Here is a 12,676-nt window from a genome sequence, read left to right as displayed (position 1 = left end):
TAAGTCTAAAGATGTCGATGTTGGCCGTGGATCTGTTTACACATTCTGGAAAATACAAAATATTTACAATTACTAAACAGTTAAAAAAAACAATTTGAAAATTGAAAATTTCTTTTTAAATACAAGTTGTTCGTAAGTCTAAAGATGTCGATGTTGGCCGTGGATCTGTTTACACATTCTGGAAAATACAAAATATTTACAATTACTAAACAGTTAAATAAACCAATTTGAAAATTGAAAATTTCTTTTCAAATACAAGTTGTTCGTAAGTCTAAAGATGTCGATGTTGGCCGTGGATCTGTATACACATTTTTCTGACTTTATATCGAAAAGGACATCCACGTGTTATTGATTTGTGATAGTGATGAATATTGATGATCATGTATTCCTGGACGGTACAGAAAACATAAGTGAGTGAGGGCAATTGGTGATAAGTCTTCTCGGCTAAGGGAAACTGATGTAATCAGAATTATATGGATTCTCTTACATATAGATGACCTTAGTGTTGTATGCGATGAACCCTTGTCACCAATTCCCGTGACTAACATACACAGAACAATCTGTGCTTGGGACATATATTCTTAAATATGCGCATCATTAAAACTGTTCAGTAAAGTTTTCTGGTGATCCCATATCAGTGCTGTGTTTCTTTGTGTGGCAAAGAAACATTGCAACACTTCTGATTACACAATGCCATATAGAAAGTGGTCAAATATAACATATGTTATATTTGGGATTACACTTTCTCAGTAAAGTACAGATTCTAGTACTTTTGTTTGGTTGAGTCCAATACGGGATTCGAACCCACACCAACAGAGTCAGGCACCTATCCGCCAGTACACGAAGTGAGCTACGTGAAAGTCGCGGGTTAGGCGGCTGACTTTGTGTGCTGGCGATTAGGTGCCTGACTCTTAGGGTGTGGGTTCGAATCCCGCATGGGTGAGTGAGTGAGTGAGTTAAGATTTAAAGTCACATCAGCAATATTTCAGCCATATCGTGACTAAAACAAATTCTGTATTCATGATAAATACACAAAATTTATTAACCCTGTCAACGAAGGACAGTAAAATGACTAGATTATCACAAAATGAACCACATTCAATGGCATTTAAAAAGTTCCACTTCGTATACCATTATTCCACAAAATAAAATTCAAGCGCACACGTCACTATATGTGGTTACTTACGATATAGTTACTTCTGTATCTTTAAAGGTTCAGGAAAATATGTGATAAAATACTCATACGTTATCTGAAATTCACTGGGAAAGGCTGTAAGGAATGGACTTCCTGACTGCAAACCTATATGCAACATTTGGCGACAGAACATTTAGTCAAGAAGCATAAACAACGGTGTGCCCACTTAATTACTGATTTTCTTACGAGTCAGATTGGCAAAATGTAAATAGCGGAATGTGGCAAAGAAGTTTCTGTAATTGTTCTTTAATAAACTGGTATTGTCCAGTAATAATCAAATAGCCAATATCCGTTCTACTTCTTCATGTTAACCCACGTACCTAGAAACGAAATACAACCAGGGAAAGCGCCACAACTACTAATGTCTGAGCTATGCATTATGAAGAATGACATGAGGGATGAAATCAATTGTTCAATATTTGACTTTCCTGCCACATGTATGTCAAGCAATATTCCAACAGCTCCAGCCTTTGTTGTCCTCCAACTGAGCATGTACATTTGAGCACGCTTTTCAGCAAAGATTTCGTTCTCTCTTTTTCTCCCCTTATTGTGCCTCAGTATCTGAAGCTTTAAAGCCATTGAAGTTCTTTTTGTACATACCTTTGATCGTTCTGTGTCTCTGCCCCGTCCTGTATAAAGAACATGCGCTGATTACTGATTCAAGGTGGCTTTGGATAACACTTCGTTAAAATGAATCGATCTCTTTAATCATCCTCACATTATCCACCACGACCCGCGGGTTCCAGTCACGTGGATATCGACGTGGATATATAACATTGTAAAACATCAGTTATTGTCCTCATCCTCATCAGCTAGAGTATCTGTAATCGTTCAACCAGGAAGAGCAGAGTGACATTGTATTGTTGAAACATACCCTGAGCAATGATTAATCTGAATTTATTTATATTTTTACATCAGTTCGAATCGTGTGACTCAATACACTGTAGATGCAATGAAGTGAGTGACTGAGTTTGGCTTTGCGCCGCTTTTAGCAATATTCCAGCAATATCACGGCGGGGACACCAGAAATGGAGGCTTCACACATACTACCCATGTGGGGAATCAAACCCGGGTCTTCGGTGTGATGAGATGCAATGTAATACAGAAAGTGGGTGATGGTCGGAACAGTTCTAGGTGTGTTTTCGCATAATGTGGACAGTATCAGAGTATTCTTATACTTATAGATATATACTTATGGTTTAATGCTAAGCTAACACATCGCTAAAGACAGACCATGAACATATCGATTCATTTCCTCGTATTGGTTGCTGGCATATTGTCCGAATATGTATACGAATGAATAGTAAAGTTATGGTAGCAGTCTATTCATCAAACCAACAGAATGTAATAGTTTTCAGTTCAGTAAAATATGGTCCCTTCCAAAGCTCTGGTTGGCATATTGGAATGTTTGCTGCAAACGTTTTGCTTTTTGTTTTTAACGGTTCTATCATGTCAAACATACGACGCCACACTAATCTCGATCTCGTCGTTGTATAGTGAGGTGGACATTTGCGACTGAAGGATTCATTCTTAAATTTATTCAGGTGTCTTTCCTGTAGAAACAGTTCATGCTGGTATAAACCCATAAAAGCAGGCACCCAATGAATACGTGAATTCTGAATCATATCATTTATTGAAGCTGTATGAAGATGTTTACATTGGTGTCGTGTTTGACCTTTTTCATAACCCCGCTGAACCACATAATCCATCTTTCATGACATTTCCGAAATGACAGATGAAATATAATAAGAACAATTCCAAATTTGTTTAAAAAGCTTTTCAACTTTGAAATTAACTCCACCACTTGTATGAAAAGGACATGAAATATATAACGTCAGTGAGAAGGAATAATTCCGTTTTGACTATCCCCAGTTTTACAGTACAATAGTTGTCAGCATTAATGTATCCGAAAACATGACTCGGTGTACGTAAATATGCCAGTGAGCATTTGATGACCTCTAAATTTAACGTAAAGTTCAAATGAGTACCCGGTTTTGACAATCCTCAGAAATAGATCCCATTTAGTGTAAAGGGCAAAGAAGCTGTGAAAATAATGTGAATGGAGGACTGAAAACCAGAGATAACTTCCGGGGGTAAGTGAAGATGGTAAGCCTGTCCCCTACCAGTAGAACCAGCAGCACTCAAAGAAATATGCAGCATCCATGCACTCCTCGTGTATTGCAAACTAGCAAGCCCAATGTACTGAGTGTGTGGTATTGGCGTCCTAAACACAGCCTTAGTAACAAAGAAAGGACGATGGTTAAATGCTAAAACTGATTGGAAGATGTGTTGCTCTCCTTCATGACCCATTGACATAACGTTAAGTACAACAACCCTCAGAAATCACTGAAAAGAACCACATTCAATGGCATTTAAAAGTTCCACTTCGTATACCATTATTTCACAAAATAAAATTCAAGCGCACACGTCACTATATGTGGTTACTTACGATAAAGTTACTTCTGTATCTTTAAAGGTTCAGGAAAATATGTTAACCTTAACTCCCATTCTTTAACATTGCACTAAAAGTTACTTAGTGAGTCACGCCTTAGTGCAATGTTAAAGAATATCTGTAAAATTCACAATATGTGATAAAAGACGTTATCATACGGAAATTCACTGGGAAAGGCTGTAAGGAATGGACTTCCTGACTGCAAACCTATATGCAACATTTGGCGACAGAACATTTAGTCAAGAAGCATAAACAACGGTGTGCCCACTTAATTACTGATTTTCTTACGAGTCAGATTGGCAAAATGTAAATAGCGGAATGTGGCAAAGAAGTTTCTGTAATTGTTCTTTAATAAACTGGTATTGTCCAGTAATAATCAAATAGCCAATATCCGTTCTACTTCTTCATGTTAACCCACGTACCTAGAAACGAAATACAACCAGGGAAAGCGCCACAACTACTAATGTCTGGAGCTATGCATTATGAAGAATGACATGAGGGATGAAATCAATTGTTCAATATTTGACTTTCCTGCCACATGTATGTCAAGCAATATTCCAACAGCTCCAGCCTTTGTTGTCTCCAACTGAGCATGTACATTTGAGCACGCTTTTTCAGCAAAGATTTCGTTCTCTCTTTTTCTCCCCTTATTGTGCCTCAGTATCTGAAGCTTTAAAGCCATTGAAGTTCTTTGTACATACCTTTGATCGTTCAGTGTCCCTGCCCCGTCCTGCATAAAGAACATGCGCTGATTACTGATTCAAGGTGGCTTTGACACACTTCGTTAAAAAATGAATCGATCTCTTTAATCATCCTCACATTATCCACCACGACCCGCGGGTTTCCAGTCACGTGGATATCGACGTGGATATATAACATTGTAAAACATCAGTTATTGTCCTCATCCTCATCAGCTAGAGTATCTGTAATCGTTCAACCAGGAAGAGCAGAGTGACATTGTATTGTTGAAACATACCCTGAGCAATGATTAATCTGAATTTATTTATATTTTTACATCAGTTCGAATCGTGTGACTCAATACACTGTAGATGCAATGAAGTGAGTGACTGAGTTTGGCTTTGCGCCGCTTTTAGCAATATTCTAGCAATATCACGGCGGGGGACACCAGAAATGGGCTTCACACATACTACCCATGTGGGGAATCAAACCCGGGTCTTCGGTGTGATGAGATGCAATGTAATACAGAAAGTGGGTGATGGTCGGAACAGTTCTAGGTGTTTTCGCAAAATGTGGACAGTATCAGAGTATTCTTATACTTATAGATATATACTTATAGTTTAATACTAGGCTAACACATCGCTAAAGACAGACCATGAACATATCGATTCATTCCTCGTATTGGTTGCTGGCATATTGTCCGAATATGTATACACGAATAGTAAAGTTATGGTAGCAGTCTATTCATCAAACCAACAGAATGTAATAGTTTTCAGTTCAGTAAAATATGGTCCCTTCCAAAGCTCTGGTTGGCATATTGGAATGTTTGCTGCAAACGTTTTGCTTTTGTTTTTAACGGTTCTATCATGTCAAACATACGACGCCACACTAATCTCGATCTCGTCGTTGTATAGTGAGGTGGACATTTGCGACTGAAGGATTCATTCTTAAATTTATTCAGGTGTCTTTCCTGTAGAAACAGTTCATGCTGGTATAAACCCATAAAAGCAGGCACCCAATGAATACGTGAATTCTGAATCATATCATTTATTGAAGCTGTATCAAGATGTTTACATTGGTGTCGTGTTTGACCTTTTTCATAACCCCGCTGAACCACATAATCCATCTTTCATGACATTTCCGAAATGACAGATGAAATATAATAAGAACAATTATAATGTACATTGAAATTTTCTTTGACAAAACAAGTTAACTTTCACGACGACTTCATGTTTTCTTCAGATCCGTGGAATTGATTCCTCTGGGGTGATGTTCTTGGACTATCGTGAAACTAAAGTTATTCAATCACAGTAATCGTCTAGTTCGGGTTCAGTCAGGACAGAGGTGCCGAACCTGTTCCAAATTAAAACAGAAATGTGTAACTTGGGAATCGTAAATGAACTGCTTACAATATTTATGATTTTCCTTTTATAAATGATTGGTATTGCTTCTGTTTGATCCATTGTGTCAGTTATGTTAGATGCAGCGCATGTCTAGACGAAAGGATATGGTTTTAAACCATTACCAACGGGTATGATGCAAAGGAGGATTAAAGTCAGGGCAGGTACAGTCGTTTATGAAGGACTGCATGCATGTTCAATCAACATTGTCTTGAAGGGTGTGTGTTCAAACTAAGCAATATATTAATAAATCTATCGATACATAGTTATTTGTCATTAATGAATTGTTTGTTTACACTGATTTAATAAAACTGAAATAACAGAAAAAGATTATTGTTAAGTGAAGCACATTACTAACTCGACGTTTTTCCGTTGCTCACGTCATTGACTAATTGTGAAGCAGGGATCTTTCGATCAATGACATAGGCATGCTGGGTTAGAAGGTTCATTGCGCATCTTCATGACGCATCGGGTAATCACATTAGTAGGATTAGAAGTAACTTCAACGAGCATGCTGTGGTCTTAATCAGCTCCCGCGCATGGCACCTGGGAGGTAATGTATCAAAACAAACAACTCATCAATGAGATGACCTTCGTTGTTATGGTCAGATAATCAGGTTAACCCTCTGTGATGATGAAACACTAGCCATTTGGAAAGAAAAAGTCAATACAGAGTTGAGTCATTACGACAGATTTGTTAATTCGTGTGTTCTTTAACGCTGCACTAGTCCAGCTATATGGCTGTGCTCTGTAAATAATCAAAACTTGACCGGAAAATCCAGTGATCAACGTCATGAGCCACTAGGTTGTGTTATCCAAGTCAGCGAGCCTGACCACCTGACCCTTTAGTCGCCTCTCGCGGTAAGTGAGTGAGTGAGTTAAAATTTATCGTCACATCGGCAATATTTCAGCCACATCGTGACGAGAACAATTAATTTTATACATAGTAATTAATGGTAAATTGTAAAAACCTGTCAACGAAGGACAGTAAAATAACTAGATTATCACAGATTCGAATTTTAAACTAGTAATTAGATCTAAAACAGTTTAACTATAGATGACAATACAAGGTAAAAACAGGCTATATATTGCCAACAACTGAAGATAGATCACCACACTAGGGACCATGGGGACTTACAGTACATTTGCTTCCTACATGGACCCTAGCTGGATTTACACCATCCCTTCAGCCGTTAGCAATTTAGCAAATCTAGCCATACATTAAAAGAACAGGTATTCTACGATTAAAAAAGTGGAACGGTTTAATTTACTTTGAATGTTTTGGGACTTACGTACCCTCTCAGGAGGACAATTATTTTACAGTACTTTAATCTCGCGATACGCATGGGTTGCAGAAGAATAATTCTAACCGGGATCTTCACGGGTTCTATTATGAGAGAAAATAACCATTCGTGTATAGCATGATCACATCTTTGCGCATTTTATTTGTAAATACTTCAGTGAAAGTGCTACTGAAACACATTTTTTGTTAGCATTTTGCTTTTCTCGCAAGCTCTATTTAATCCACCACTGCTTTTACTATTTTCAGTCATATTTTCATCAATTTTTTGAAGACGTACAGGTGTCTCAGGCCTTTTAACCCATTTCAATGCTTCTAGACATCTTTGAAAGGGTTCTCTTGGGCCTTCTTGGACCTTGATAAAACAAAAAGTCCTGTTACGCATTCTTCGCATCAAAGAAGCATGCTCGATTGAACCTTAGTAGTTGTAAAATGTAGACGCCTGGACTGAAACTGTTGGAATATTGCTCGAAATAAAATGAAAGTTGACAATTGAAAAGTTGACGTCATCCCCCCAGTCACACAATCATATGGTTTGTCACTGAGTATTTGTGCATAAATTCACGTGTGAAACAGTCGATGTAGGTAGGTAAGTCAGTGGAAGGGAATTGGCTGTTTGAGCATTTTTGAACAAGAATGGATAGATACTTTATGAAATATAGCTTGTAATTTTTATATCCATAAAACATCTTACCTGTTTCTTTAGTTACCAGCTTCGAACATATCAATGAAACCCATGAAACATTATGAACAATATTAGATCTCTGTTGCATGCAGAGTCGGCCTTGGCGTGATCTGAGAGGAATGAACTGAAACTAGACTACAAATGACTCGGATGTCGCTCCATCTATCATCGAGGATGGTAGGTCAGATATTGAACAACTCTTCATTGATGAACATATATCAGTGTGAACTGTAGGCGTTTAGTTTACAATTATCTGTGCGTCCATCGACTGCTAATTACTAAATCGTGATCAACGGTATTCTTGAATATCAATACAAGATACCCATTGAAGCTAAACTAAGACTTAAGACAATATAAATAGGATTATTAAAGAAAATAAAGTAACATTTTTCTTGGAATTGAACAAGCAAACGATCACGAAATTTGTAACCTTACTCACATTGATAAGTGCAACTTCTTAGTAAATAAATACAATAAACAATGCAATACAAAAACAATAATACAGGGTACAAAATGTAAATATTTTAGGGCAGAACGTCAAATATTTCTTTGGCGTTTTTAGAGGCCATTTTGCTCTTGTATGTATATCTTGCTTTCCACAAGTTTCACCATCGGGTGAATTCTCAGCCAGAGATTTTCATCCTTCATTTCAGGAACACTTGCTTGTTATCAGTCTACAAACGTACATATTGATCGACGGAAACATCAAACGTCATATGAAACATGTACATGTCCTTCTAGCCAGAGGATTGACTTGTCCAATGGTTCCTGACCTTGGGTATTCTAATAGGCTTAGTGATTACACGAGGGTAAGATGGTCAAGACGTCATGGCAACCCACGACAAGACCTCTGACTGACCTCAGACGTCAGTGGACAAAAGAAAGGGGATGTTAAATAACACACACCACTCGTTATGTTAATATAAACTCACAGTCCTCTGACGATACAACCTAAAGGTAAACACAGCTGTAAGTAGCACTGTCTTCAAATGTCATGACACCTTGGGCATTTATCTTTCACATGTAAACATACCACTGTAACAGAATATGTACGTAGGATTCGATAACATGTATTATTTGTGTCTTTGGTTCGGATTATACTAATAAGGTTCAACGTAAATAGGGGGACGAGTGTCCCGGTATAATGTGCGGCAATATGTTATGAGTCCCTTGGGCCAGAAACTGATGATTTTGGGTTCCAATTCCTTTTGGCCCTGATCATGTTTCTGAGTTTGTGAACACACTGCTGGTGGTTTTCACCAAAGATTTTTAAACGTTATCTGCATCACCTTGGGATATAACTTAGATACTTTTAAACCCATCTCACGTTTTGAAAGATAATGCTTTTTGGTAACACCTTGGTTAGATTTTAAAGTCTCCGAAACTAGCAGATGAAATTCAGATGAAGTTTACACCTACATGAATGTTTATTTTGAAATGCTTTTAACATTTTAATACATTTGATTCAATTTGAATTTTAGTTTACTTATTCACCATGTCATCAAGAAGAGTCAAATAATCTGTTTGTAACGAACAGCTTCAAGAATATATTTACATGTCGCCATAGTTTACTAGTTTAATGACTTTCCTTGACGTTTTCCTTCCAGTAAATCATGCCTCTAGATCTGTTAACAAGAGCAGTCCAGCACACAAGACATTTGGTATTGAAGAACCTCATCAGTAGTCCCTTACATTCTACTCTCAACGCAAGCCTAAAGTCTACGTTTGCTGCCGTGGACCTTCTGGATCAATATGAGCCCAAACATTTCAAGGCTATGCCCGGTCCTGGAGGTGTCCATGCAATTCCTTATGTCGGAATGGCTTTTCATATGTACCCGTTCAGTAAGTGCTTTCTGTACATGTACGTTGTCTGTAAACCTGCTCGTGAAGAATGAATGAATGAGTGAATGAATGAATGATTGAATGTCTTTATTTCCTCCAGAGTTGAATCCGAAAATCGTACAAAGGCAAATAGATTATTTACAATACATCACATACATTGAACAAAATGGAACAACATTTGTAACAAAGTGGAAGCATATGTTAGACTGCTCATTAATAGATAATTTACAATGTACAATTTGTGAGCAGTAGGGCTGTGTTTAATAGATGTACATCAGATGTTTCTTTAGATTCCATACGAAGTGAGAAAATGAAAGTATTATGTATTCCCATGTATCATAGTCAATTATTTCAGTTAAGTCATGTATATCTGTGCGGAGAAACAGTGCCAGCATATCATCGTCGTGCAATTCCTTATGTCGGAATGGCTTTTCATATGTACCCGTTCAGTAAGTGTTTATCTGTACATGTACTTTGTCTGTAAACCTTCTTGTGAAGATCCCGGTTAGTATTAGTCTTTAGCAGCCCATGCTTGTCGTTAGAGGCAACTAACGGATCGGTTAGTTGGGCGCGCTGTCTTGGTTGATGATGATCGCATTCAATTGATTAGGTAGATGTTTATGATGTCAATCACTGGATTTTCTGGTTCCTAATCGATTACTGACAGACCGCCGTCATATAGCTGGAAAATGCTGAATGCGGTGTTAAATAACAAACATATACTGAAGATCGGTGATTCGAATAATACGTTTTGGCCCAGTTATGTTTCTAGATCTGTCTCACGATGTCATTGGTCGTGGCTTTTGCGAAGTCCTCATCACGTTCCTCCGACATCCTCCCACTGTTTATTTTCTACATAAAGTTGATACTCCTTGATATAACGGAATACTGGTGTCACACTCAGCTAACTCACTCATCTTGATGTATGTTCTCATGAGTGAATTTTATGCCGCTTTGGGTGTTATTTATCCAAGAAAGTGTTTCAAACGTTATGACGACTCACGGCACTGTCCATTCACAGCATCGAAAGTACTAATTGCCTTTCTTTTCATGGGCAGAATCTTTGCTCTTGTAGTCAACACTTATTTAATATAAATATAATTTATTAGTTTTAGTTCTAACGAAATACATAAATCAAATGCGCTATCCAGTCACTGAGTGTTCTCGTCTGGTTTGTTTTTAGGCCATTGTAGCAACAAACTATTAGGTTGTTTTACAACTTGTGGGACTTGAGGATGATGGGGCAGCTTCTCGCGAACATCGCTGATTTGCAGGGATAGATTCATATGATATTAACATACATTTTTTATTATATTATATTATAGTTTATTTATATAGCGCACATATCCACGCACTAGTGCATGCTCAATGCGCTGGTATTTTTTCCCTCGATCGTTGGATGTCAATCTCAACGGCACATCGCATTATCAATCTGAACTCCCTGGGGAGTATACAACTCTTGCAGCCACTGGGCGCACCGAGTTATTGTGGCTTTCTCATCCTAACGAGGTTTTGCCTTTACCTTTTCTATGACGGGCGGTGGGTCAGTCAACGATATACCAGCTGCCATTATACCATTATGCAGTTGATTTGAATTATTCACTTCTTTAGATCCGTGACTTGGCTATTTATGGCTTACATACATAAGGTACTCACGAAGAAAAGCATCTTCCGCTGCTCATGCTTGTATGTGAGTGAGTGCGTTAAAAGTGCACATGGCATCGGCAATATTGCAACTATATCCCTATGAGAACAAGTTAGTTATCATTAAATACATGTCTACAATGGACAATAAAACAGTGAGGTAGTTATCATAGTTGTAGATGTAAAACCTACAACTATAAGAGGTTTTATACCTACAGATACTCGTGAGAGGCTTTCTGGTGTCCCTGGGCGGTGGGGTAGCCTAGTGGTTAAAGCGTTCGTTCGTCACGCCGAGACCCGGGTTCGATTCCTCACATGGGTACAATGTGTGAAGCCCATTTCTGGTGTTCCCCGCCGTGATATTGCTGGAGTATTGCTAAAAGTGGCGTAAAACTAAACTCACTCACTCTTTTACCAGAAAAAGTTATGAAATAGATTCAGAGCAGTAGGGTGTATTCATGACATTTTGTAGCATGTGTTGGGATAAATATCGATTATAAGGAATCCCATTGTAGTATCACAGTGGTAGACTAGAGTATAACGTCTCCAACTGTCATAATACGGTGAATGGATGATACTAATTCCAATAACACAGTTGCAGATTAAAACTAATCATATTTCAAGATCACATTTGTGATTTATATTGTTCATGATGGTATTCAGTAAAGTGGTATGAAGAATCCCTTCGTCAACATTTATGTTTAACCAACATTAGATCGTTTACAATGACAGGGCTTGACCAAGGATTCTCTGAGAACTGATAGTATAACTTTTACTTGGTGTGTCAGTTTGATGTAGGAGAAAACAGGGTGTTCAGAAAGCACCAGTACACTAGATCACATTCGATAACATTCAGCCCTTTTCATATCGTGTTTAACAGCACACATTCAAAATACTAAATTGCCCACAGCATCAAGTCCAATTTCCGAGTTTGATCCCCGACGTGGTTACAGTGCCTGAATTTCCTTTCTGGTTCCTCCACCATGACGTAAGGTAATGCATGATATGTTGGGAGTTACATCAACTCATCGTAGCAGGATCCGTTGGTCATGAGATCCAATCCTGGTTTCGGCCACTGTCGGATCTATACCTGTGAATTGTGCCAGAACTGAATTCAATTCAAAGCAATGTTAACCTATTGCATTACCTGCTGGGTAGGTAAGGTAGCTTTTCAGTTGAAACGTTCGCCCGCCACGCAATATCTCATACCGATGACCCTATATGGATACATGGTAAGGAAGCCATTTAGTGTGAGGATTACTATAAGCGGCGTAAAACACAACTCACTCACCTAGAACTGCTCACACGATGTATGGCAGCCTTATGGTGCAAAAGTTCTCCTGTCTCGCCAAATTCACCGATCGATTATGTACATGCATTAACCCTATTTAGCTTGAAAAGTGTTAAAAGCGACATGAAACACAAATCAGACACGCTGTTTACGATGTGTATTTTCAGCCCAGTACAACAGCCAGGAGAT

The sequence above is a fragment of the Haliotis rubra genome, unplaced genomic scaffold, assembly GCF_003918875.1.
Source record: "Haliotis rubra isolate DU_JTF1 unplaced genomic scaffold, ASM391887v1 Scf228, whole genome shotgun sequence".
NCBI lineage: Eukaryota > Metazoa > Mollusca > Gastropoda > Lepetellida > Haliotidae > Haliotis > Haliotis rubra.
This window is presented reverse-complemented; position numbering follows the sequence as displayed.